Below are 23,820 nucleotides of genomic sequence, written 5' to 3' on the forward strand. Positions count from 1 at the left end.
TTACCTTAGGGCTGAGACTATTTGTTACACACAAGTGATTTCTCAAAGGTTTTCTTCCAAGTTTCCCAGACAAAACCAGAACAAACTCTTCTCCCAAACCCCTCCTCCCCACCACCCAAAAAGAATCAGAGGAATAAGCCAGGATTATCCACTGATTCAGCATTCATTATACATTGAAAAACATGATGGCAGTCTGACCACTTGCAAGAAGCAAAGAATGGTGAAAAAACTTGATGAAATATTTTCCTAGACTGGAAATGTTATGTGTAAACAGAGAGTATGGATTTGGCAGCTCTACCCAAGCAAACCTTGTAAGTATGCTATTGTCAGAGGAAATGATGACCTGAAGTAAGTATTTTTAACATGATTTTACAGACCGTGGTTAGAGCTGGGGCACCTCCAGAAGGAGACCTCATAACCACATGTGTATGCACGAGTACCACTGTTATCTTCTCTAACCATGCACTGAAACACGCCTTGTAGCAGAGAGGGAAAAGGAGGTCTATACCTACAGAGCAAGAAAAGAGTCAAAATGATTTCACTCATTCACAGCCCCCCCTCTGCTTATCATTATGCAGGAGGAGGGTGAGCTATTGATACTGAGTGTAAAGGCAGCTTTCTTCTGATCCAGTGTTGCTTTTAACAGCAGCAGCGCTGGAGAAGAAGAGCAGTCTCCCCTATGCGCATTGTTAAGGTTGGAGACAAAAGAATACCTGTTTTGAATCACTGACTATTACTGTAACAAAGTACAAGATAACATTTCGCTGGAGGATACAACAGATTCTGAGAGGAGCAACAATGAAACCAGACAACCTTTCCCTCATCTTATCAAACTGCTTGGAGTACTTAGTGAACAGTGGGGGGAAATAATAGGAAATAGAGAGCAAATACAGTTAATCTTCATACAAAGGCTTCTTGATAAATAATAAAATAGAATGCCGACTGGCATGCTGGCCTTTGCTAACTCGTGTTGCTTAGAAGACAGGATATAAGACAGGCCTGAACAATTTTAAGATAAACAAATATATACGCAAGACAGAAATGTTGCATGAATGAATTTCCTCATTCTCCTTTTTCAAGCAGTTCAAGATGCAATCAAAGCACTCCAAGGTTTGGTATGCTTTTTTGACACATTCCTTTACAGAAGCTTCATAACAGCCTGCTATCAGTAGCTTTGGTGTCACTGTATGGTATGTAAATGGAATAGGCAGATCTTTGACATAAAAATAATAATCTCTGGTAAAATTACAGTACTATAGTGTATCATAGCATCAGAACTGTGGAAATATTAATACATGGATCTTTGACAGTACAATGTAAGATGTCACTTTGAGCAGTTATTATGCTAATAACGGATACTTATTATAAAACAACATGAAAGTGGTAAGCTATGTGGGTGTAGAAAGGGATATTTAGTATTCAGAAAATGTATTAAAAAGGAAGAAAAAGCAAGTGCTTCATACAGCATCTAATCCCACATTAGGCAGATGAGGAGTTTCCTGGCAGATGAGTGTCAGGGTACCCTGCAACTTCGATGAAGCAGCACATTATCTCCCAAGGAAGCACACATGCCAATATAACTTAGGCCATCCTTTGAGCTTCTTTTTGTTATGCAGTGGGCCAAACTGGGACTGAAATCATGAAGGCAGGGGAAAAGTGGCACTAGAGCTTTGAGGGTTAAGTATTAAAAATGCACATCAGGTCTACCAGGGTTTCATGCTCGACTTTAAAAACCAGAATGATACTAGAAAAGTGACACACCACAATGAAGAAAAGGTCTCAAACCAAATTACCTATACAGAGCAAGCAAACAAGCCAGCATCATCATGACTGGTCCATTTAAGCTACAAGAAAGATTTACATTATGGGTAGAAAATAAAAATAAATCTAATGCTACAAAATGTTGTGTTTAAAGCCAAAGGAAATATTTACAAAGGGTTTGCAATATAAGGAGGAATCCAAGGTAAGAGAGCTGCTGTTGGCCTGATGGCTACACAGTAAATTTTGCTAGGGTTTGTCTACTTGGGAAAGGAGCAAGTTACAGCTATTCTGTATTAACTCTCACCTGGGCCCTCTTCCACTGCACTAAAGCCCCCTTTTTCTGAACTACAGAGGCACTCTAGGGCTAGAATCACCCATTTGGCACAGTGTTCCTATCCTCTAAATTCAAATCCTAGCTCTGTTTTACAGAAACTCCTTCCATATAACCAAGGCACACACAGTGTGCTCATGGGCAACTAAAACCTTTCTCACCCTTGCAAATATACGCTTCAGCCCCAGAGCACATGCACCAGGTTTGTGAAGACAGAGCATAAGATGCAACACTTCAGACAACAGCTATAAATAAAATCCTTACATGCACAAACATAATCCATTCCAAACAGGAATGTTGGTACTTAAGCTGAGTGGTTGGAAATACCTGTCTTTCAACATGAAGCCATGAAAGAATAATATTTAGCTGCAATCTAAACCTTGGTGATTGCAACAGAACAACTAGAAGAAGCTGTGTGATTACTTATCACAGCTCCTAGCCTGAGAGAGTGAAACCTGCCACATAAACTGGCATGCAAGTACAAGGAACCACTTACCTCAAACACATAATTCAAGGAATCATTTGAGCTTTGCTTACAGTTGCAAGGATTTTCTCATACATAGTTCTATCTACAGATGCATTTCCAGGACAACTGCTCTGACTGTGGAGTAGATCATAGATCCCTTTTTCTAATCACTTTAAACTGATAAGAACAGATACTACACTTGATCTTAGCCGAAAGGCTGAGAAGCAAGCAAGTCCAGAGGAGAGCCATGAGGGTGAAAAAGGGGCTGAAGCACCTCCCATACAAAGACAGGCTGAGAAAACTGGAGTCACTGACGTGTTCAAATTCCTGAAGCATCACAATCTACAACTCCTGGGGCATGTCCACTGCAGAAAGAAAACGTGAGTTTCCCCTGTTTTCGATTCTGAACTTGATTACTGTCCAGCATACTAAGCACAAGATTTGGAGACTGGCAGTTTCTCCCAGTAGAAAGCAGTACTGCAGTTATCATCAGTTATGCAGTTAGCAGTATAAGCAGTCAGACCTGGAGCAGGCTGAGAACATGACAAGAACAGAGGGTATATGTGAGAGCACAGCAAGTTTTCCACTATACACACCCTTTAGAGACACACTGACTTAGGGAAAAAAAAGCCTGAGGCACATTCCTGCTAACTCTCATGATCAAATTCCTCCTTTTAGAGTATTTACTTTTTACCCCCTAATCCTTCAGTTCTAATAATGAAGGTATTCTGTTACACTTGCAAATTTCCCTTAAAGAAAGGTGATGGGCAGAGAATAAGAAAAAGCTTGAAAAAAAGATTCCTCCAGAAGCTAAAAAGAAGCCATTCATAAATCATTCATCAGTCCTAAGCCATACTCATTATTTGGATCCTGATTCATGATTTGAACTGGGAAGTCTAGCAGAAGTGCTGAATTTCCCTCCCTGACAGGTGAACATAACTCACTTTACTCTGAGTGCTATGGAGCCGTGGAAGTTTTCTTGGCATTTTAAGATAAACCGTCCCTTCAGGCTCTAACAGTTTCCTCTTCGCTTCTAATACCAAAGCCTCAATTAGACCATGATTAAAGAGCTGTACTTACTAGCAGAAGGTACAGATTGTCACTTTTACTACAGGTCAGGAATGTGTTTCTCTGTGTGCTCTATACTTCAGAGTTTAATGTGGGCATAGAGTTTACTAAAAGGCAAGTCAGATTTGCTAAACAACAGGATTCAGTCTTGATTATCAATTAAACAGGCATAAAACCACCGAAACGGATGGTTTCTGCCAGTCAACAGAAGTCTTAAGGGGAAGAGAATTCACATTCATTCACAGAAATATCTTATGCAAAACTCAAACAAATCCAAGAGAAGATGTACCTCACATGACGCTTTAAACCCTTCTTTGCCTGAAAAGTGAAAAGAAAACCTGTATACTGCAAAATATTGGTTAAGCAATAGAATTCTGAAGCTCCTTTTCCTTTGTGAATTTCTTTCTTACAATTCAGGGTACTAATCAGCTTCTACAAAAATATGATGCAAAGTTATTAGGTATTGTTGCTGCTTGAGAATGCCAGATTAAGGGTCTCAATCACTGCACAGAGTAGGTCTACACACACAAGTAGCTTCAGCCCCACAAGCCTACCAAAGGTAAATGCAGGCATTAGAGTCCTCACCCCATTTTCACGGAGGCTCAGCTCCATTTATTCTCCTTTACTTTTCACCAGTTTCCCTCTGCCTTTCTCACACTTCAGCTTCTGCACAGATTCAAACAGATACCTATTTTTTAATTGCCAAAGAAAACGTTGCTTTCTCCTGCACAGTTCATCACGTGGTTTCCTCACAAAGATGACACTGCCCCATAGTGTTTAATGGGCAACATTCAGTTTTGGATCAGTAACAAACTGAAAGTCTGGTAAGGAGCACTTTCTCAATTTAGAAATGGAGCTTTATAACACTGCAATACTGCAAGAAGCTCTGCTGCTTGCCCTTCCATTAATTTTGTTACTTACTGTGTTGGATTCTCATCAGCAATTCTAAATTGATGTACGATGAGCTATGCCATCAGATATTCTCTACGGATCTAGTTGGCAACAACGGTGTAGTTGCTAAATTTTGGTAAGCTTCTGATTATTTAGTTTGTGATTACCTCAGAGTAAAGATCTTCTTATGCTTTGGAAAGCCCCAGTAAATAGTGGGCACTGCTACAGATAAATAATATACTATAATAAGGATTCTTATGATGGTAATGTATGATGCACAACCATTTTCCAGATGCTACAGAACTAATTGTGCTGCCAACTGAAGGAGCCAAATCCAAAACAGATTCATAAGAGGAATTACTTTTGAATCAAACTCACCAGTGAGAAATGTTTCAGTCCTACAAACATGGCATAGCCTTCACATTAGCATAATCTTCATAAAATTAATGAAATGTAGTCTGCCCTAATACAGCTGTAAAATCAAAGTAACTCCCACGTAGGAGACCCAAATCAATCCGAGTCAGAACTGATGTAAATGAGAGCCAGGATTAAGAATATTTTCCATCAGAGCAAAAAGCAATGTCCTAACACAGTGGTGTGACACCACTGCAAAGTAGCCTCTGCATAGAACAAGAACTGCCTGACACAGACTCCACCCTGACCTAGGAAAACAATGTAGGGGCACAACTGTGTTACAGGAGCTGCATCACCACCCAAAAATCCTTTATGGCCCCAAGTCTTACAGCAGAACTGACCTTGTTGGCTTATCTGTAGGGTAAAATATTTCTCCATGTAAAGAACCATGTTCCTTCTGAAGTTTTAAAGAACTGGTTAAGTAGGGTGTACAGCTCTGAGAGCAAGAAAGTTGACTAGAACATGTAGTTTGACTCTATTGAAACAAAAGGCAAAGTACCTCACACAGATACACAATAGTAACAAAAACACCAAGAGGAAGTCTTATCACATCCTCTCTTAGTCATCACTTTAGCTAATCTTTAGCATTTTGGTCTTTTTTACTCCTCCCTCATAAATCAGTAACTGTAGCTCCCAATTATTTTAGTAGCAGGCTCTCCAAGTTGTATCATGTAAAGAAAATTAATGACCTTTAAAATGGAAAGTTTACTTATACAAAAGTTAATTGCTATCATAGCATAGAACTGTTAAGCAGGCCCATGAAGTGTTTTACTCAAGCACCTAATTCCAGAAAAGGTAAGGCTTTACTCAAATCCTTGGATAACAAAAGGTCAAACACAACAAAGTTCCTATTGGAGAAATAACCTACTCAGGTCTATTTGCCACGTACTGCAAACAAGTTAACCATATACATCATTAAGTTCTGAATCCAATTATGATCATATGGATAAACCTGACTGCAATTACAGTGCCTTAGGCAGAAGATGTCATTTTAAGTAGAGAATCACTGCTCTGGAGACAAGTTTTATAAATGATTCTCATTGATTATCATTTCCAATTAGAGGAAATAAAAGCACTAAATGCCTACTTTGAAGCTAGAAATGACCTTTCAACTAGACTTTTTCCCTAACAGATGAGGGTTAAATTTACTGTGACAGCACCTAACTACACTTGGTATGGCCTGCGATTTGATGGTATTGGTATCACATCAGCAGCAGACTGAGTTGGTAAAACCATTACTTGCAGTGTTTGTATCAGAAGTATGCTTGTTAGTATCCTAAGGAGTTGGGAAATGTAGGCATTTTCCAATTACCTACTTTACACAGATCTATACTATTACCTACAAGGGGATTTTTCACAGGAACACATATTTTCCTCTTTTGTATTTTTTTTCTGCTTAATGGCTGTCAACTTTATTAATTTCAGCTCCAAAATGTTAGCATTCCCAATAACAACCAAAAACCATGAGTAAGCAAATCATAGGTAACATCCTCCTCTCCAAACAAAGAAAATGTAGTATTTCTAACGTAGTATTGCCTCCTTAAGTTAGCACAGCCCTATGAAATTGAATATATAAGAGGGGTAGGGAGTGATTTTTTTTTACTAATCCTGTGTAACTCATTTTGCAAGTGTCAAAAAGAAATACAGTTCAGTCGCTGAACAAGGAATGGAAATTACTTACTTTACAATCCAAACTTCTCTATTTACATAAAAATAACCTTGTTAGAGCAGAAATTTTAGGCTAACACATAAAATTAATGGAGTCCAATTGCGTATTATTCTAAATGGGTAATTTTACAGCCATCTAACATTAGATCTAAACACCAGACATACACTCATATTCGCAGTATATTTTAGCACACAAACAATATGTCAAAAGCCGCAACATGTATGCATCAGAAAAGGGTTTCTAAAACTACCACCTCTGAAACCTGTAATACATGCACAAAAGCCTTATTTCAGTATTAATGTCACTTATCCCAGAATTAGGATTGATATTTCCATAAGAAAGACTGACAGAAACTTCCTGGCTGCAGAATGAGCCATGTATTATATTTGTTGTATCTGTTCGCTGACATTTTTTTAGTGTTCCTTTTACTGGCATGGTTTTGTTTTATATTGGTTTTACTAGCATCCTAGCACTCATCACTGTTTGTTACTTAGACCTGTCTACAGTCCGTCCATGAAAGAAATGAATCATTACAGCTTTTAGTTACAGGGCCTGACTTTTTAATGCAAGCTGTAAGGCTCATGCTTCCATTCTCAGAATCACGCAGCACAGGAGCTCCTCCATTAGACTGCGCTATTAGCCAGGAGTCCTCTGGAGAGCTCTGCTTCCAGTGGGAAAAGCCATAAACACGAGCCGCAGTGGATGCCAGCATGTAAGAGAATTGCATTGGCGAATCTCTTTAATGAAAGAAGTAGCTCCCCAGTGCAGCTGGCAAGCTGTTCTCAGACTCCCCCCTGAAGGCAGCCACAAGAAAGCAGTTCATGTTCACTAGGAATTACTATTTGCCTTCATTTTCCTTTAGACTGAAGCAATATTTTAACAAATAGAATCAACTTTTTAAAGCTGCCATCACCATATAGCTGGGACACTCTGCAGGCTGCTCCTCTGAGGCTGAGGGAACCTCGCACTTGTGCTAGCAGTAGCCATGAGCCTGAGGAATCTCATTTCCTCCAAGCAGCTGCTGGAGAAGATCCATGCACCTTCCCAGCACCCATACTGCTGTGGGCTGGGAAACCAGAACTTCCAGCCCTTTAGTCCAGAGCTAGCTGACTTTTTGAAGTATCTAGGCTGTGAGGACCTAAGAGGTGAGCACCATTTAGTGCTGGGACTTGTACACTTTTCAAAGTCTTGGCTCCGCACCACCAAGTGTGGAAGTGCAAGGCTTTTCTGCAAAGAATATCTTCAAGTAACAGGCTCCCCTTCAGACTGCCATGAGTCCAGCTGTGAATGTGAGAAACTGTCTTTGATTTCCTGAAATCAGATCAAACCTGAAGTGTTTCCAATGAAATATTTTTAACAAATCTTTTGACCAGCTCTCCTTTCCCATCAACCCCTCAACCCTATCTCCACTTTGCCAGGTCTGATGAAGCTCTGTCCTCAGAGATCCACAAAGGACTAGAAGAAATGAAGGGGAGGAGAAGAAAGTAGTAGGGAAAACGCAGACTTTGACTCTCTCTTGTCCAATGTCTGACTCTCATTTACATTAATGAAGAGCAATGGAATAATAACAAAACTGGGGAAAAAAGAAAAACATATCCTTTGTACATTGAGGGTACTTCTCAGGCTTTGAATGTGACGGGGTCATTGTCAACAGCCTCTAACCCTTAGAGTACACAGTTCATGAGAGGCAGCTTGCACACTTGGTGCACAAACCAGATCACAATAATGAGCAATGGCAGATTTGCATGTCGGGTCTTTGCAATACAGCACAACTAGGCTACTGATACTATAGGCATGACTAAGGACAGTGGGATGTGAGGGTAGATAGGGACTGAGACAACTTATAACCTCATTCCATCATAAGCAGCAAACTGTGAGAACTTGTGCGTGGATCAAACAATTTGCTGGGCTTAGCCGAGCACGTGAGACAAAAGAAATAGCAAAGTGGCTATCCTGGGCTGCGACAGTGTGCAGTCTGCAGCAGCTACACTGAAGATCCAGGTAGCAGCTGGGTCCCACAACAACCTAACTGCCTATCTGGGGAGATTATTAGGCTTCTCCCACAGATAACAAAGCAGCAGCTTTGTTATCTGTGTTATCTTGTTATCTTAGTCTCCTTGACTAAGGAGAGCCAAGAGACAGCACAGACACCCTCAGTGTCATAGTTAACTCCATGCTGCAATCTTTCCCATTGCCTCTACAAATCCAACTCAGGAGCCTGATTCCAGGCTCTCCTGCCTTGATCATCAAAATATAGCGCCATTTAAACTCTCAAAACTCTGTCCAAGTGTTGTCTTTGTATGACTAAGATACTAGAATCACCAGGGTGAGACAGCAGGATGAGAACAGGTCATCTTCATTTTCCTGCTATGTCTGCATTGCTTCTCTATGGCTATTTACAAAGGGAAACGGCCAGTTCACTTGATTAGCAGCTGCAGACATTAACAAACCACCTTGTCCTATGATGTACTTCCTTTCCCCAAGACCAAGCATTAAGCAACACTGAAAGTTTTCCAAGCCTGTCCTATTTCATATTCCAGTAACCAGACAAAGGCACTTTCTATCATCCAAGTGTGTGGGAGAGACAGTCACCTTTACAGACAAATCTGTGGCATTTGCACCTTAGAAACACTGAAAATAAGTGATTCAAACTTCTAATGAGACTGCAGCAGAGCTTGCTGTACCTTTTAAAGCATAACAACACATTATGAGCTTTTGGAAGGAAACAAGAACTGTGGTAATCTGTACAGGAACAGGAAATTGCTACTGGAGATCTACCCAGCCAGAATCCTGCAACCAAAAGACTTCATAACCATCTGCGTATAGGAAAGACATGGGAGAAGAGTCCTTTTGATGTCATTAACAGCAGAGCAGCTTGAACCAAGCAGGCATTTACCTTTTCAACCATTCTTTTTTGGTTTTTAATCCCTACCATTGCAATTGGATACCTTTGTTATCTACATAAACAGGTGAGTGTCCACATGAGGGCTGATCTTTTGAAGCATCAGCATGCTCTTGCACCACTGAGATGCAGAGGTCCTTCTTTCTCCTTCACTTAAGCTTCCCCTTTCAGTTAAGTCGAGCCTAAGACCACCCTGTATGTAGCTCTGGTCCTCTGGAGTCCTATTAGACTCTTGCCCCCAGAGATACCAAGCAACAGTGAGTTCCATCTGGAACTAGTTCACTGCATGGCAGAGCATTTCTTTGTGCTTACTTTTGACTTCACCACTTTTAAGCTTCTGTGAATGCTCCTTGTTCTTCCCTGACGGTAGAATAGCATTTCTTGCTCTGTAAAGCCTACACCTTCATTGCCTGTAACCTTTCATCATCTCACTTCTGATTCATCTGATTCATTTCGTCTCCAAGGTAAACAGTCCCAATCTTCTCAATCTTGTACTATATGAAAGTTTTTCCTTCTCTGTTTAAAAACTGATTTAGGTAAACAGTTAAAAATGTACTCTGTTAGCTTAGCTTATAACTATAAATTACCCATGCATATTAAATTTGTATTAGCTAGGTTTAACTGAATTAAGTGTATCCACACAGGATTTTTCACCAAATTTCTAAAGTCAGGTTAAAATCATACCTTTTGTTATAGCAGAGCAAATAAAAGCATAGTTAGGCCAGAGCCAGTTTCTGATCCACAAGGACTTCTAAGAAGAATTCAGACAGTGCTTTGGAAAAGGGTATATTTCAGCAGAGCGCTCGGAGATAGTAATCTCTATTATCCTGAAATTCATGAAGCCCCATGCATAGCAGGAGTAATTCTTCTGGAATATTTTCCATCAGCAACACAGGGATTTGTTACAGTATTAACTTAACATGTTTTATCTTGATAGCACCTCCATTTACTGGAGATAGTTTATTGCCTAGGCAAGTCAAACTGCTATTAAACCATGGATTTTAATTCAGCTGCAAGTGAGCTGCCCTATTGTACCCAGAACACAACAGAGATATAATGAAATCTGCTATAAAAATTAATTCTGAAAATATCTAATGCAAGCATTGTTAATATTAAACAAAGGATATTTGCTAGTTCATTCCAAGATGTGGCTGCATTCAAAAATCCAATGGAAACTGGCTTTTACACACACAGACATACATACACATTTGCTTGTGGAATAGGAGTTTTAAATTATGGCTATTAAATGCATGGTATTTCTTAATGATAGCGTTCATCATTGTACTCATAATAATACATTTCACAGAGGGAAAAAAAAAGCAGAATTTATCGAAAAGCTGCCAATGGGTTTTAATAAAAAGTACTTTCCAATAGAATGCAATGTCCTTATCTACGAGAATACAAAGTGCTTGAGTATTTCACAAGGAATTTAGAGGCACTATTTTGCAATAGAAACTTACTGAAAGTTACAAAGAAGCAAATAATTCTAGAAATCAAACCTACAGGCCACTGAGTTGAAAGAAAGTAATTTCCCGCATTAACATTAAGATCTATTATGCATGCATATAAATTTTCATGCAAATCTGACTTATTGTGTATTTTGCCTTATTTAATTAAAAATGAAAAAGACAGAAGAACATCTACCCCCATCCATGTTGCCTATTAAGTTGTTGCTGCCAATAGGACCCTCATGCTGGTGTTTCCACCGAGGCTAATCACAGAGAAGCGGTGTGAACATAAACACAAGAAAACTAATGCTTAGGCTAGAGAGAACAGACACCCGGCCTGTCTGTCACATTCACCTCTATTCACACGGTAATTGCTGTACTCTCTGGAAAGCTGACTAGAGTCATCATGATCTCAGAACACCAGTTACCCCCTACTGAATCATTTTCAAAATTGGTAAATAATACATCTAATATATAAGGAGAGAACGCCAGACAGCTCAGCCTCAGAGACCTCACTTTCACCCTATGCGAAGGCTTAGTGAAAGCCGCTGAAACACACGCAGCCAGTCCTGGTCTTCACTAAAGCTGCACTCCTGGCAGAGATGCCGCTTGTAAGGCTTCTTTGCATCCACCCCAGGTGTATGTCCCCTTGACACTTCCCTATAACCTTCATTCCTCTTTTCTCATATGGAAACACGCCAGCAGCCTCCTGCCCTTGGCTGCTCCACACCAGTGGGGCGTACTAACTGGTTGGGAAGAGCTGCTGTGGGAAAAGCTTACACAGACCCCCATTTAGCTTCGAAACTCCTTCCTGACAGCTCCCTTTCCCTGCCTAACTCCACTATCTATAGCTTTCAAGTGCCTCCCCTTCACAATCACACCTCCTACTGTTCTGAAGACTATTTTCTGGGAACGCTGAACATATTTGTTGGCTCACTGGCCCCTAGCACACTGACTGCTCATTCAATAACATTGACACAAAACTGGAAAAGACTTGTCATCCTCTTACTATCTGGCACTCTGTTACTAGCTTACTACTGTTTCCCTCTACAGTACAGGTCCAAATTGGATGTCAGACACAGAAAAATGCCAGCAAAATCTGGTTCACAGTCAGGAACTGGTCACCAGACACAGTCCAAATCCAGACACATACTGGCACATTACCATTAACACTAGGTTTGCCATGCGCCCTTTGCCGTTCATCTTTTTATCGATGAGGATGGGGAAAAACAGGGTTATTGCAACATTTTTAAACATCTGCAAGGTGCTAACATCCTATAGTGATAGTCAAAAACTCAGGCAGACACTAGGGCAAACAGGTTCTTCTGCTTCTGTTAGCCAGGTATCCTCAGGAGCAAATTCCCACAGACATATACAACCTATAGTGTAATTGTCTCCTGGTTGTCTAAATTCAGGCAAGGAAGGAAGGGATTAAGTTTGTAAGTCTGTCTGCTCACTAGCCAGCCTGCCAAGCACATCCACCACCCACCCCCTTTCTTCCCACTGTTAGGTTCTACAATGGAGTGACTTTCTTGGACTCAGCATAGCCACACAGAATCCACCTCGGGCATTCCTGCCAGTGGCTGAATTATCAGCTAAAATAGTCACCTGGCCTTCACCAAGAGCAACACAGGTAAGGCAAAGGGGAAGAATCAAACGCGCATGCTTCCAGCCAATATAGTAAACAGCTAACATATGGTAATTTAAAAGGGGTTGACACACTGCAGCAATTACAAAAAGGCTGACACTCAGCTGAAAGAGCTGACAGTTGGAAGTTACGCCCTAGCACAAAAGAGAAAAAATGAAAGCGAGATGTGACTGAACTGTTGTCTCACATGCTCGTATTTTGTTGACAAATGTATTTGTAGGTATGAGGATTCAGCCCTTTCATAAGAGTGTCACCATCAGCTGCTGATAAAAAAGCAACCTGAATCTATTACAGATGTGTTCTCTTCAAACCGATGCTCCTGCAGGAGTGAGAGGACAAAGGATTCTGCTCTTATAAATGTGCTGTGCAGGCTACGGCTCCATATCAACAGCAACATCTGACATTGTTACACATCCCTTCTACATGGAAAAAAGACACTACTTGGAATTTGAAATACTACATTCTAATGAAATACCACTTTAAACATACAAGTTTGCTCATGGTTTCAACCGTAAAATATATTTCCTTTTTAAGGTGCTTCAAACCATTGTTCAGTTATTATGCTACCATTTTATGTGAACTATCTACTACCAAAACTACGTTCAGGTTAGATACCACATCCCTAGCATACTTGTACTGAGCTCTAAGGCTGGTTTTGATAAAGTAGGAAATAAATACAATTTTACACTGTTAAAATATTATACTTACTGCCACACGAATACATAAAGATGCAAGTTTCATTGTAGCAGCAGTGTTTAAATACATAGAGAGAGATGGTACTTCCCCCTCAAAAGCTGGACGTTGCAAGATCTGATCCTGCAACACACCAGGTTGTGAGACTGCAGGCAGTAATTTCATTTACAGTTGCATTTGTTTTATGCAATTGTCAGGTAATTCATATCAACTGTTAGAGTCTGGGTGAATCTGAAAACTCTGTCTAGATGCTGTTTCATTTTAAAAAGCATCAAAGCATTTTCCAGGGCAGAATCATACAAGAACAAAGTGCAAAATCTACAGCATTCTCCTGCTCCAAGGCAGGATAATTCCTAATCCCAAACAAAATCTCATCAAGGGAGTTTCTGTCTTTTGTGTGGAATAGAGAGAGCTTTGGACTGTGCAAGCTCATTAAAACTGTTATTTTAGCGAAGTTTAAACTCCCATATTTATTTCAGATTGCAACCTGTCAATGTTACTTCTTTTTTCTCCAAAAATATTCTTGTTTACTCCCAGAATTGGGAAAATCAGTTCTCTTACAACCTTGAAGAGCCTAAGTGAGCCTAAGCACAGAAGTGAGTTTCTATTTCCCATTCATGCTATAGCATGTTCTTCTCCTAGGTATGTAAATATTAGAATTCTTTAAACTGATAAAGCACTGACACTGCACATCTGACTACTTCAGATGAGCCTACTAATCCACCTTCCTCTGGATTATTTTTAACAGTCTGTACCTCCCCACTGCCTCCTGCACAGCTTCTACTCATAACAAGTTTTACTTGGTCATAAATCATTTCAAGAAGGTAAAATATAACGTGCCTGTGAAAAAGTTGTAAACTTCTTTTGCTAGTAAGATACAAAATTAATCCTTAACCTAGTACAAACTGAAAAATTAGATGTCAGCAAAAGATGTTGTTACCATAGTGAAGCACTTTTTCAAGCTATGTGGGTTTTTTTACATTTCTTAACTTACTAATCCTTTTGACCCTTGCACATCTGCTCTGATGTTGCAGCACTAAAGCTGCTGTCAGAGAACTACAGTAATACTCATGTCAAGGGTGAGGTATCTGTCCTCTGTTCCCCAGTCCACAGCAGCACTGCTAGCAAACACTGGCACTGGTTTGGAAGGATATCAGGAGATGGGACAGTAACTGACTACAGATCAGAGGTGACACTTTGTCCCTTGTGATGGTACTGGCATCCAGTATGACCTGGACAGACAGAATAACTGAAGATCATTTTACCTAGGGTGAAAGTGCTCCCAGCTACTTCAGTTAAGGCCATACAAGCAGATCCCATTCCTTCACACTTCCTAACAACAGCAGAAGATGACAAACTGCCTTGTTCTTCTTTTCCTAAACTTTGCACTTAAAATTTATCACTAGATCTTATTGCTGCATTTATGCATTTTCTGTTGCTTTGGCTTTTAAATGTGAGGTTTATGATTCTTACCTAACTGTTACACATATGCTTTTTCCTCATCATTTTACACACCAACACAACAAATCTTGGATTGAAGCAGAGCTTTGTATTTTCTGCCTTTACTCTGCACAGAGTCATATAATCATAAAACAGCTCTGGTTGGAAGAAAACTTAAAGATTATCTAGTTCCACCCCCCCCCCCGCCATGGGTAGGACACCCTCTACTAGACCAGGTTGATTAAAGCCCCACCCAACCTGGCCGTCTCTTTGTGCACAGAGAAGCTTGGTGCACAGTTCATTTCTGTACTTATCATTTGGTACCCCACCTTTGAAATTCTCTGCATCAATCTCCACACCACTCTTCAGAGGTCTTGACCCTGACTGTTGAAGTCCTGTACTCCTCCTCACTGTCTTGTGGGTAGCTGTGAGAGTCTGCCAAAGCATTTGTAAGGAACTAATGTACATGCAGATGTACAACAAAGCGAGGACCACAATGCATGCTGAGACTATTGATACCACAAAACCGTGTGTCAACATGTGCAACTGCTCTGACCTGCATCTTAAAAATGGTGAAAGTTCTACCTTTGACAGATTCATCTATAATTTTCCTTTGCATAGGTGAGAAATAAGTCGCCTGCATTAGCAAAGAGAGTAATGCTTTAGGCACTTGGTAACTGTTACATCACTGTGTCTTCCTACTGCTAGTTCTTAATAACATACAGTAGCATCTGTTATCTATGATTATGTAATTCTAATGGCTTCTGCTCTCTTCCAGTTATTAACATTAGATGTGGATGTATGACTAAGAGGTATCATGATATGATCAAAGATAATATGCATTTGAGAAATGCAGACTGGCATTGCAGAATCACATCTTTTCATGGGTTTTGCTTGTATGTGCAGACAATATCGGCATTACAGATTACATTACGTTATGACAACATGGGCATTACAGATTACATTATGTTACAACAACATTACGCTGCAGATTATTCCTGGTAGTTACAAGCTACCGGGAATAAAGCCACAGTCCATGGGATAACATGATTTAACAGCCCATTGTGAGGAAGTAACTCTAGCTCTAAAACAGCAGCAGTTGGGTATAACTGTGACTGCATCACCTGACCAGCTAGTAAGGAAGACCTTTGTAACGTTCTGCATGCAACATCATGCAAAAGAACATGACTATGGAACACTGCCTAAAGAGAGGAAGCTGGTGAGTCTTACCAACAGGCAGAACATGCACCAGAGAGAACAGACCAGACAGAGAAGCTAGAGCCTTGTTCTTCCCCTGAGCAACATTTCTCAGCACTGGTTGTGTCCAGTTCTGATGTAGGTCTCGATGATTACCTCATGACAGTCCTGTGGTATGACCCTTCTTGTAAACATTCCCTGAGCCACATTGACCTTGAACGCCTGTGACTCTCTACCCTCCACGTGGCTTCTCTTAGAACTGATTAACCTTCTGCACAGGATGTGTGCTCTTGACAAGTTCAAGAATTGGCACATTTGGTCCCTATTTTAAGGCCTAGCATGGCTGTGCTTTGCATAAGACCACAATAGTGACAGTGGGCTTCCACTTCATTAGCCACCTCCCTGATGTGGGAGACAGATAGTCAGGTTTGGGATGAACATTCAACCCTTTGTTACTGCCTTACCCCTCTTGGTCTCTTGAAAAGCTATATGGCCTTCCTTAACTTTAAGCTTGCTGGTTTCCTCTCTTCTCCCTCTACAAATATCTTAATGGCCTCCTGAAACTTAGGTGTTCTGTTTACACCAAAATTTCCCCAAGTGCACAAGAGACACACTTTAACTGCACACACTTAAGTGACTACAGAACATCTGTGGATGTCTTTGAGGTCATGCCAGCAAGCTCACCATTTCCCTGCATCCATCTTAACAGCTATCTGATAATGGTGTGTCATTTCCTGTGTCACACTGTATGTGCATGGATGTAGATGATAGTGTGGATGGTGGCTGCTCCTCTTAAGGCAAAAGTCAGTTTAGCACTTGGAAATCTCAGCATGTCTCCCTGACACAGTAAAATCGAAACAGGCTTCCAGTTATAAATCAGTTCAGACACACACACAGGCACTCTTCTTCTTCTCTAAAAAGTGGACTGATCTTCCTGAAATCACTTACTAGATTAGCGAATATTTACTCTAAGAGCACATCATATGAGAGTCGTGGGAAAAATGAGACAGGACAAAAAATGGGGAGTGTTTCACTTCTAAGATTTTTGGGGATATCCTTTCTAGCCTGTAATATCCCAAATCCAACTAACCTAAGTATTTTGTATCTGTTGGCTTTGGCAAGGACCTGCTGTTGCCTTTTATTAGATATGAAGCAATAGGTAGGAGGGAGTGAGCCAATTAATTATTAAAAGTGGCTTTCATACTTTGAAAGTCTGCCTGTCCTTGAAGCACACTCAATAAAGTTAACATGGCTAACCAGGGCACTGTATAATGTCTGTGAAGCCTAGATAAGCATTTCGTGAACTCTGTGAAATTCTGTTGTGTGCTTCCTTAACTCCAGATGGACCCAATACACACTTCATAAACTTCTTTCATGTCAAAATGCAAACCTTACAAAATCCTTCCTTACAGTCCTACTCAGAAGTTGCTGCTTTCAATTACCTTTCCAGGAAGGACTCCCTCTCCGCCCTCCATGCCACCGCCTTTCACTCTAATTCAGCCTCAGAGCAGAAGTTTACATCCCACTCGTACATAACATGCTCACCTGCCCATCTGTGAGAACTTGCAGTTATCCTTCCTGTGTTATGTCTGATTCACATGGTACCTACCTTAAGGCAATAACATGCTCTTTTTGAATTCTCAGCTAAGCACAAGGCATATTTATTACGCTATAGCTAATACCAAATTACTACTAAATATTACAGCTGCAAGAATTATCTTTGGTAGATACTAGCCCTTTGATTCCTTTTCCACAGAGACTTACCTTGAGCATGTTAGTTTGGATCCAAAAGGAGATTCTCTGCCATGGGCTCCTGGAAATGAGTATAGATTCAGTAACTGAATCATAGAACAGTATGGCTTGCAAGGGACCTTCAGTGTTCATCTGGTCTAACCCCCCCCTGCAATGAGCAGGGCCATCTCCAACTAGATCAGGTTGCCCAGAACCACATCCAGCCTGGCCTTGAATGTTTCCAGGGATGGCGCATCCACCACCTCTCTGGGTACCTATTCCAGTATTTTACCACTCTCATTGTAAAGAATTTTTTTCCTCACATTCAGCCTGAATCTCTCTTCTTTTAGTTTAAAACCACGACCCCTTGTCCTATTGCAACAAGCCCTGATAAAAAGTCTCTCCCCATCTTTCTTATAGGCCCCTTTCAAGAACTAAGACACCGCAATAAAGTCCCCCCAGAGTCTTCTCTTCTCCAGGCTTTCTGTTCCATCCCCCTGATCATTTTTGTGGCCCTCCTCTGGACTCTCTCCAACAGGTCCATGTCTTCCCTGTACTGAGGACTCCAGGCGCGGTCTCACCACAGCAGCATAGAGGGGGGCAGACTGACTTCCCTTGACTTGCTGGCCACGCTCCTCTGGATGCAGCCCAAGAAACAATTTGCCTTCTGGGCTGCAAGCCCACATTGCCAGCTGATGTCCAATCTTTCATCCACCAGTATCCCCAAGTCCTTCTCCTCTGGGGTACTCCCAATCCCTTCATCCCCAGCCTGTATTGAGACTGGAGGTTGCCCCAGCCCAGGTACAGAGCCCTACACCTGACCCCATCAAACCTCATGAGGTTCACATGGGCCCACCTCTTGAGCCTGTCAAAGTCCATCTGGATGGCATCCCATCCCTTGGGTGTGTCAACTGCACCACTCAGCTTCATGTCACCTACAAACTCGCTGAGGGTGTACTCAATCCCATTGTCTATGTCGCTGATGGAGATATTAAAGAGTACTGGTCCCAATTACAGATCCCTGAGGTACACCACTTGTTGCTGGTGTCCATCCAGACCTAATCCCAGTGAGACAAGCATCATTAGTTAATAGTGAAGAAGAGGTGTCAATGGTGCTTGAGGCACTTGTTGAAATCAATTAACACAGACCTATATTAACAGAATAGGCAGAGGTTCCACACCATTTTATTCTCATTCTCCAGTCAGTGGTAACAACCCTCTGCAGGTCTAGAACTAAACCAGGAAATACTCTTTTTATCTCCCTGCAGTATTTTCAGTTGTTGATCACATTATTATTTTGAACAACCTGTGTAACATGTCTTTGTTGGAAAGAATAAACTCTGAAACTACATGCCAAGGTGTTCAATGGAATGAACTCAGAAGCTTGGGAACAGTAAGTATATTAACCAGCCTTTGTGTCTTGAGTCTGTGATTTTATTTACCCAACACTTGTTTTTCAGTCAAGGAAACTATTCCCATTCTGCTTCTATAACAAGACCGGTCTTCACTTAATAGAATGTATAATGAAAATAACAGCTGTATTTAAACACATGGCAGAAGCCATTAGGCATGGAAGAATTACTCTATTTCTAGTAAATCATGGCTGTCTAACAAATTTTATACATGACTGTTCTTGTCCATATTATGAGCCAAATTGTGTCTTGTTTTATCCCAGTTAAGATGCACTGGTTATTATAGTTTCTGGAATAATTCGTATTCCCCTTACAGCTCAGAATGCAATGCGGTGAAATGAAACTAAACAGAAGTTTTCCTCATAGACAGAGGATAATTCCAGAGCCATGAAGAAAGGGTGAAGAGTGAGGAAGGAAATAAGCTCCTGTAGAGTAGTTAATATCTGTAATATCTTTCAGATCTGTCCTTTCTCCTTATACATATTTAAACATCACATTAGAACCTCATCTGGGCACTACTTTTATGGAAATTATTATCAGGGCTCCTGTTTTCATATTTTCCTATTTACAGCTGCAGTCCCATTTTCTTTACTATTGGGGCATTTTCAGAGACAGGTTGTTAGAAACCAATCACCTTACTGGGAGCGTGCAACTTTTTATACCCATACTGGCAGCTAGTCAGTACAGAAATCACAGTATCACAGTATGCTAGAGATTGGAAGGGACCTCAAAAGATCATCTAGTCCAATCCCCCTGCCGGAGCAGGAACACCTAGATAATGTTATACAGGAATGTGTCCAGGTGAGTTTTGTATGTCTCCAGGGAAGAAGACTCCACAACCTCCCTGGGCAGTCTGTTCCAGTGTTCCGTCACCCTCACTGAGAAGAAGTTTCTTCTCAAGTTTAAGTGGAACCTCTTGTGTTCCAGTTTATACCCATTACCTCTTGTCCTAAACAGAAATCCACCTAGCACAAGCTGCTGGGAAATAATCCCAGGCACTGTGTGAGCAACACAGCCACAGCTCAGCAGAGAACAACCAAATATGGAACCAAACTAAAGCTGAACCTCTTCACATGTCAGTAACTATACTTTCCTGAGCAATTAAATAAATATCAACCTTGATATAGTAAGAATTACTGTGCCCTAAAGATGCAGTATGGCACAGTAAGCTTTTACCACACATAGAGATGGTCTGTAAGCATCTAGCAAAACACTGGGAATAGCATGCAACAACATGGGTATTGTTCTTTTTTAGCTTCATTGATTATCCATTGTTTGAAGCCTCAGATTGGTTACAAGCTGGCACTCAACCCTTGGACAGCAATTCCTGTGAATACTGGGCTTTTGAGAACAAGCTCTACATAAGTGGGAAGGATATGGCATGCACTGGCCAAGCTCTGGGCTGTCATGTGCAGTCCCGAATAAAACTGCTTTCCAGTCTCAGCACATACCACTACATCTGAGTCAAGGCAATGTCCCAGCTGCTCAAGAGGAGATAACAAAGCCCTTTTCAGGGCTGTATCTTCCTCCAAGTAGGAATCCTCACAACCCTTCTGCAGCCAAGATGAACTTGCCTTTAGCCAGAGAGGCAGTTCTGTGTCTTCTGCATACAAAATTTGTGGTTGTTTCCGATGACTCAAGTGTTGTTTAGCTCCCAACCATGATGTTCATTGTTTATGTCCCTGGGTTTTTTACCAAATCAACTACATATGCACATGATTTCACTCTGTAATAGCTCTAAGTAGCACTTACTTTTCATGAAATCTCTGCATTACAATGAATATTTCTACGTTTAACCCAGGAACCAGAGTGTGATTGCTTTTCAAGCTTCACCCACTTATTGATCAGTTGGTTGAAAAATTTAAACAGCTGTTTGCTCTTTGCCCAAACATTTCTCATGCAGTTTATTTAAGGGGAGAACTATTTTAAGTAGCATATTATTCTTTCAGAAGTCTCAGTATTGGATAAGATTTTAAAGAATGATTCATGTGCACTGTCATGTATGTTGTTTTAGTACAGACACAGTCAAAGCACAGAACTCAATTCCTTTCTCTCCAACTTTATGCTTTAACACAAAACCAGTGCTGGACCTCATTCTCCACATTCCATATTCTCAACATGCCATTATGCAATTATATAAATAAATAAATTTCAAATGTGTATTTACTTTACTTAAGGTAAGATTCTTTCCCATATCAGTAAAAGGAATTCTCAGAGTATGAGATAAAAAGTAATTTCAGAGCTGTGAAAACTATGAGGCCTAATTCCAATATCTCTTCTCCTTATGGATTCTCTTATGTCTAATAAAATATGAGTTTATTAGTCTTGCCTTCAGTTGAGGTACTAACAGTTTTTTTCTTTCTATTCTTCTCATCTGCTTGTTTTTGTAATGAAGGCACAACCCTGGGTTCATCTAAGGATTCTCTCATAAGAAGGCAAGAGAAGTGTGAGAGGCAGAGTACATTAAATGCATGGAAATGCAGAAGCAGACCTGCCTGCAAAGCAAGGCTTTCGGTTCACAGTGAAATTCCTCTTTTTGATTTTTTTTTTTAATCTGAGCTTTTTATTTATTCTCCTCAAAGCAGATGGCCCTTGGGCCTTGCTCCTTGCAATGGGTTAATGGCATGGTTAATAGCTCTGCTGCCCACAGCAGCAATCCGAAGGACCAAAACCTTCCTTCTAGAGGCACCTGCCACTGTGTCCCTGGGGAGCCATTCCAGGTAGATGTGTAGGGGAGACTCTCCACACTGTCATAAATTAATGCTTGCCCTGGAGCTGCAACCTGAGAGTCTGCAAGAGAAATATCTGAATATGAGGGATCCAGCATGTCCTGGGTCTGTGGCTTTGGGACAGACTCAGCACCCAGCCAGCCACCAGGCCTGGGAACCCAGGAAGAACAGGTTCCTTGCACAGAATAAGCTTTTCTTTTTCAGGCCATTTCATCAGGAAGACACTGAACTATGCATATCAATACCAATATCATGACAGCCCACCACACAGTAAAGGAGCAGCTTAAGAATGAACAATAGGTGGGCCTGAAGAAGACAGAGTTGCTGGGCTGAGGAATGATTCCTGAAACATTCTTAGCAGCAAGATAAATACCCATTATCCTCCAATACTTTACGTACTTTGAAGAGATACTAGAATTTCTGTCTGACATCAAACTCTCAGAATAGCAACAGCCACAAGTAAAATTTTCTGCCACCTCTGGGTGGCTACAGGTTTGTCCATCCGGGCAGACAATGGCCTGACCTTGACTATTCATGCCTGCATTACATCTTGGCAGGACCATAGCCCACAGTACACCTGGCACAAAGCCTTCACTACTTGGAAACTCCAGGTAATACAAGATGTCAAGATACATGATTATCAGCACAAATTACTACCATCAGCAACTGGTAGCATTGGCTGTACCTGCTTTATTTGTCCCACACACCCCAGACTGGTTCCTTACACCCATTCCTGATCTTGGTTTAAGCTTTTGGTTCTTAATTTCAAGTTGCTCAATGGGCTGGATCCAGGTTATCTGAAAACACACCTAAACCTCCAGGAAGAAGACACTGATTGACAACTACTCTCCTGTACACAATGGAACCCCCTATGGTTCCACATAAGATCCACCCCCAAAAAGAAGCTTCGCACCATCTGCTTCAAGCATAAACTGCATTTCTTAAGCCTCCTCTCAATGTAAACACACAGTAACACAGGGCTTTCCAAACAAACAAAACTAATTACAAAAGAGAAAGTATTAAAGACAATTGCCCCTGAGGAGTCTTCCACTCTTCCTGACATACTGTTTGTGGAGGACAAGTGAACCACCACCACACCGTTGATAGCAGTAGTCCTGTAAATACACTAGCAGACGGCTTTGAGAGACAACCAATTAGATCAGATCACATGTACAGCAGAACAGAATTGCCCTGTTATACCAACTGTCTTTCCCCAAAGCATTCAGCTTTTCCCACCTAGAAGCTCACACCTGATTACCACTCTCAGATAGCAATATCACAAGTGAGCATTGTGGGAAATAACACACAAATAAGCCCACAAAGTACTTCAGAACTCGTACATCAAACACTTGCAAGTGGATTTTGAACCAGAATACAATGTACCCAGCCCAGATAGACAGGCTTGCTTTTGCTGTAACCTGGTGTGCTCATTTCCATGTAAATACACAGAAAGTTCTTCACCTTGGAACTATTTCACAGGGGGTTGTATCTGGAATGTAGGCCTGAAGTGAAAGCTCTGGGTGTGCTTGTAAATCATTTGTGCTAAACCATTTGTGCAAACCCCAGGTATACAGAGGCTTTCCTCAGCCGAAAACAAAATAAAGAAAACAAAATATTTGGGTAGCAATGCTATGTTACCAAATGCACACTGAGGACCAAGTTTTGGAGGACTTGGGGGCTTCACAGTACTTCAGAGATGGAAACACCATAACACACTGGCTGTAGCCAAGGGCCTGTACCACCCCTGGGAAAATGTCACCCACAGTCCCCAGCCTGCAAAGGAATTGCAGAGCTGCCTTCAGCTCTCAAAGTGCTCCCTATACCGATCCTTGCAAAGATGCTAACATTCCAATAGAAACTGGAAAGAATCCTCATAAAATCTGTGGGTGTGTGTCCCTTTACACAAAGTCATGGAGTGGCAAAATGGTGTGATAACCCACCTGCACAACATGTCACTGGAATCCGCTGCACCTCCAACTGGCAAAAAATTGTGATGCCAAGGGCTGCATGTTGTTCTGTC

The 23,820-nt window shown here is 41.1% G+C and overlaps 1 protein-coding gene and 1 pseudogene across 4 annotated transcripts in view; both read right to left on the reverse strand.

Annotated features, from left to right (window-relative positions):
- The window catches only part of RBMS3 (RNA binding motif single stranded interacting protein 3), a 722,404-nt gene that overhangs the window by 694,467 nt on the left and 4,117 nt on the right, over positions 1–23,820 (reverse strand). The gene's annotated exons all lie outside the window — the stretch shown is intronic.
- On the reverse strand, positions 2,555–2,787 carry LOC130607676 (U2 spliceosomal RNA; annotated as a pseudogene).

The sequence above is a fragment of the Pezoporus wallicus genome, unplaced genomic scaffold, assembly GCF_028554395.1.
Source record: "Pezoporus wallicus isolate ANWC-B61680 ecotype Strahan unplaced genomic scaffold, APGP_CSIRO_Pwel_v1 contig_3181, whole genome shotgun sequence".
NCBI classification, from domain to species: domain Eukaryota; kingdom Metazoa; phylum Chordata; class Aves; order Psittaciformes; family Psittacidae; genus Pezoporus; species Pezoporus wallicus.